The sequence below is a fragment of the Hoplias malabaricus genome, chromosome 7 (genome assembly GCF_029633855.1).
Source record: "Hoplias malabaricus isolate fHopMal1 chromosome 7, fHopMal1.hap1, whole genome shotgun sequence".
Taxonomy (NCBI): Eukaryota; Metazoa; Chordata; class Actinopteri; order Characiformes; family Erythrinidae; genus Hoplias; species Hoplias malabaricus.
In genome coordinates this window covers 10765754-10771542 of record NC_089806.1, presented here as the reverse complement: position 1 = coordinate 10771542, position 5789 = coordinate 10765754, and positions in this window count along the sequence as shown.

Here is a 5789-nt window from a genome sequence, read left to right as displayed (position 1 = left end):
AATAGGGAACATTCTGTGGTCTAACTCTGTGCAGGGCTGCGACTCAGAATGCAGGGAGGCTCCCCTGTTCATTACTTTGGGCTATTTTAGAAGTTATGGGTGTGTGTGTGTGTGTGTGTGTGTGTGTAATGTGGGCACATCAATATCCACCATCAGTGAGACTGTGGTGGATGATTCTCAATCCACTCATCCTCTTACACCAAGCCCAAAAACAGCTGTTCACTTGTTCCCTACATCCTTGAATTAAATAAAGAACATTAATTTGCAGTCTGGCTGTGTTCCATTACCCATCTCCCTAAACACCACAATATTATCCCCTTTCCACAAGTTCAGACAGTTCTGGGTTCTTAATAAAATGTCTGTGACATGTTTTTCTCAGATTACCATATGGATCTAAGTGTGTATAAACTATTTAGGATCAAATAGCATGGAAAACCTGCTCCTGGGTTTTCACAAAGGATCTCAGTAAATGCATATGGCATTTCTTAGACCATGAGCTGCAGGAAATACAACCAACTTCATAGACTAAACTTTGAAAGTGTAGAAATATAACCCTGCAATATACCCCTGTATCCCTGATTCCTGCTATGAGTTGTTGCCCTGTCCACGGTGTGTTGCTGCCTTGTGTCCAGTGACTCCAGGTGGGCTCTGGACACACCATAACCATGAAGACTTTATTTTCTAAAACCTTAACTGTCTAAACTGTCTTCCCTCTCTCCATTGTCTTTCTTTATCTCTGCAGGTGCACAGTTCAATTATGAGTTGTAAATATAAAGTCGGGCCTCAGCTTGGAAAATTAAGCCCCTCCCACTGAGTGAGACTGAAGTTCTTCACCTGAATCCTGCACCTGTCCATCAGACACACCGAAGAGAGGGAGGGAGGTCTGATCTAAGAGTGGACAGTAAAGCGTGGTCAGTAACAGGATGACGGACAATCGCTGGACTTTTGTTTTCTTCCTGCTCTCTTTACTCTCAGGTTTGAGTTTTCCTTCATTCTCATGATTGATATCACCAATTTTACTAGCATCATTAATATCATAATATCAGTAATATTTCTTATTATGAGATTGATGCAATGCTTGCATAATTATTGTAATGGCAGAAACTATTTCTAAGACTATTCAAATTTGTCCAGGGAAGTGAAAGGAGTAAAATGGTTCTGTATAATATTGATCTTGTCTTAAAGGATGAAAAAAACATGTTTTGCAGAGAGTTTATTTCAAGACTGATCTTGAACTTGAGTCATTTGAAGTCATTTGAAACTCTTTAATTTAGCCTTTGATTAAATGCTACGAATTTGGTTCTGCTCTTTGAACTAAAACTGATCTATAATTTCATCAAAGGTTTCCTCTCTAAGTGCTGTTCTTTTATTTTATGATTACATTTCTTTACATTACCTTTTATATGGTTGAATTCCTCTAAACATTACTTGGAGCTGCTACATATATTAAAAATTCAATGTAAAGTGTAATTATCCATCCATCCATCCATTATCTGTAAGCGCTTATCCAGTTCAGGGTCGCGGTGGGTCCAGAGCCTACCGGGAATCATTGGGCGCAAGGCGGGAACACACCCTGGAGGGGGCGCCAGTCCTTCACAGGGCAACACAGACCCTGTTTTTGGACTGTGGGAGGAAACCGGAGCACCCGGAGGAAACCCACACAAACACAGGGAGAACACACCACTCCTCACAGACAGTCATCCGGAGGAAACCCACACAGACACAGGGAGAACACACTCCTCAGAGACAGTCACCCGGAGAAAACCCACGCGGACACAGGGAGAACACACCACACTCCTCACAGACAGTCACCAGGAGGAAACCCATGCAGACACAGGGAGAACACACCACACTCCTCACAGACAGTCACCCGGAGGAAACCCACGCAGACACAGGGAGAACACACCACACTCCTCACAGACAGTCACCCGGAGGAAACCCACGCAGACACAGGGAGAACACACCACACTCCTCACAGACAGTCACCCGGAGGAAACCCACGCAGACACAGGGAGAACACACCACACTCCTCACAGACAGTCACCCGGAGGAAACCCACGCAGACACAGGGAGAACACACCACACTCCTCACAGACAGTCACCCGGAGGAAACCCACGCAGACACAGGGAGAACACACCACACTCCTCACAGACAATCACCCGGAGCGGGAATTGAACCCACAACCTCCAGGTTCCTGGAGCTATGTGACTGCGACACTACCTGCTGCGCCACCGTGCCGCCCCTATATTGAATATACATGTTTCTAACAGAGTGGCTAATGTGGGGACATACAGAGTGTTTCTAATGAAATGGTCAGTGGGAGTGTGTTTGTAAAGTAGTGATCATTATAAAAGCATTTGTTGTTGTGTTGTACTCAGGCTCAGTGTGGGTGGTTAGTGGCTCTGATCCTCAGAGAAAACTTGGGAAGCAAGAGACAGAAGTGAGTAACTTAACAGTTTATCAGTTGCACTTTATGTATTTTTAAGTTTGTTTTAATACCAAAATGTCTTTACATTAATGTCTGATGAAAATCAAGTTCTGTAAAGTCACTGTTTTTGAGATACTTGTTTTTTCTGACAGCATCTACGTGTTTTTGTGCTTTTTTGTTTTGTTTTGCGCATGTGTGTGTGTGTATGTCTGTGTGTGTGTGTTAGTCCTCCTGGCCTTGTCCTTACACTCCTCCTCACACTGATGCTGCTCTGTCAGGTAAGTCCACTGTAATCTAAAGCTGTGGAACTGGTCTGTGAGAAAGCCATGGCCCTGAAGTGTAGTAATCCGACCAATACCAGATATCAGGTTTAGAGTGAGGCGTGCTTTAGCGTGAAACACACTACACACCCCTTTCCACAGTGTGCTATTGCATCCACAACACTTGTACGGAATGGTGGTGTACACAGCATATTCTGATAATGCAGTACTTCAGTACATGTCTACTCTCATTTCTTCTGTTTGTCTGCATCTGCACATGCACAGAAACAGGATAAGGTTTAAGCTAGCGCTGGGGCTAATTCAGCTAGGCAAATGCTAAGGAGAAGACTCCCCCAGAAAGTCTTAAAAAAAGACACCCAGACTAACAGAACTGACTGTTTAAGTGCTCTTAATGTTTTGGTTCTTTGGATGTAAGTTGAGATTTACTGCTTTCTGACCCCAGTACGTGATTTGCATGCACTCATATTCATACACACCAATCAGCCATACTTTCAGAACTAGCTACTTGTTTCTACTGAGTCACTGACCATACAGGAGTTCTTTCTAGTTTAGTTCACAGAGCAGGTTTTATCTGGTGTAGTGTCACTGCTGGACTGAGAGAAGTCTACCAAAAATATTCAGCCAAATTAAGGACTATAGTCTGTAATTGTAAAATTATAAATTGCACCTGTATGGTCAGTGAGGATGATTAAAAAATTATGTAAAATATCTAGCAAGATTATCTCATTTATTGAGACAGAATATGTTGCTATGTAACACTCTATACTTTCTCTTTGTCTTCAGTCCACTCCCTGAGACCCACAGACATCACTGTACTTTCAGCCCTAGGACTCCCACACACTCCTGGGTAACACACACACATGCACACACACACCACTCACACAGAGAGCCACTGGATGATCAGTTGTGAAGAGGTAAACTAATGTTTATAATATTTCTGCAGAACTGTAGAGTCTGTGATCATCCAACAGCTGCATGGTGAGCTCTGACCTTCACAATCATTTTTGTGAAGATTTATATACTTTATCTAATTCCCAATTTCAATGATAGAGCCATTAATACAAGTCAAGTAATAGATACTCACTAAACCTTAATACACATTGGATCATTTAATACTGAATGTTGTCATTTGCAAATGTTAAATATCCTTGGTCAGTTTTTGTTGATTTAAAATCATTTACACATCCTTCCCAGGAAACAGCTTTTTTTTCTGCCAGTGTTAATGTGCACTTAGTTTAAGATATTGGAGGAACAAAAATGTAATTATAAAAATGTAATTAAATATAATATACAGTACCCGTCAAAAGTTTGGACACACGAAATGTGTTTTTTATTATTTTCTACATTGTAAATGAATGTGGAAGACTTTAAAACCATGAAGGAACACACATGGACTTATGTAGTAAACTAAAAAGTGTTAAACAAACCAGAGTGTATTTTATACTTTAGATTCTTCAAAGTAGCCCCCTGTTGCTTTGATGACAGCTTTGCTCACTCTCAGTGTTCTCTCAGTCAGCTTCATTAGGTCGTCACCTGGAATGGTTTTCATTGAACAGCTGTGGCCTCGTCAAGAGTTAATTTGTACAACTGCTCGCCTTCTTAATGTGTTTGAGGCCATAACTTGGGTTGTATAGCGGTAGGGGCTGGTACACAGTTCTATACAGTTAATAGCCCTATTCCACCAACGACTAATGAGAGGTTGTGTCCAAACTGTTGACTGATACTGTAACACTCCCAACATTGTGCTGTGGAGAAGTGGAGTGATGTTCTCTTGAGGGATGGAGCCCTATCCAATGCCTCTAGGATGAGTTTGAATATCAATTTGACCATGGCTGGGTGCCATCAGATCATCACAGCAATGTTCCAATATCTAGTCTAAAGCCTTCCCAGAAGAGTAGAAGCTGTCACTGCAGACAAGAGGAACTGACAGTAATCTGATGGAGTCTGGATGTGGTTTTTCAGGGTCAACTGCAGTATTAATGCACTAATGAAGACTGATAATGTTTTCTTCTACCACTACTGTTTAATATCTTTATGAGAGGGAGGTTATCAAGGTCTGGGTCTGAGTCTGATCTCCGGCTCCTACACTTCTAAAGACAGAACTTTATACACAATACACCTTCACAGTGGAGAGATAAGATACAGAGAAAGCAGGGATAGATAACAGAGCATAAGTGTGATATAGAAAATCAGCCACCTGACCTCTGTTTCACTTCTCTGAGTGATTCTGAAGAACAGCAGTGTGTCTGGGTGGAGGGCATGTAGGTTTGGAGCTTTAAAACACTTGATTTTTTACAGCTTTATTAATTAAGGTTATTTTCAGCAATTACATGGACTGCAATGGATTTTAGAGGAGTTGTCAACTTATAAAAAATAGCCAGTATGTTCAATAATAACAGAAAAGGCCAAATAAACAAGCATTTCCTAATTATTAACTAGCAGGTCATTAATGCTTTAGTCAGCTTTTTTTCTTAAAATGAAACTTAATAACCTTTAGCTTCAAATATATTTAGTGTTTGCCTGTAGATGTGTTGTGAAAATACACTCCCAGTTACAGTCACTGGTAACCAGAAGGTTGCCGGTTCAATCCCCAGAGCCGGCAGGTCATGACTGAAATGCCCTTGAGCAAGGCATCTAACCCCAGGCACCGTAGCTAGGGGCTGCCCCCTGCTCCGGGCATGTGTGCTCACTGCCCTATAGTGTGTGTAAATGTGTGTTTTACTGCACGGATTGGGTTAAATACGGAGGACTAATTCATCTGTGTGCAAGCAGAGTGGCCAGTAAAGTGATTCAAATTCTAATTCTAATTCTAATGTTAATGTCTGGTGTAAACTAACTTGCATTAGTCTAATTTATGAGTTTTATAATCAGTGATCAACACCGAATATTAATCAAAGCCAAAGTCAGATGTAATGAAGCTATAATTAATCTTTTATTTGGGTTTTGTTCAATTGCTTTTTAATACTGATTTTTTTACATTAAGAAATTTAGAAACATAAGCAAATATCACCATGTTATGCAGGTAGTAAATGTGAATGTGGAAAAAAATTGCGTTTTTTTTCCTTCCAAATCAGAATTG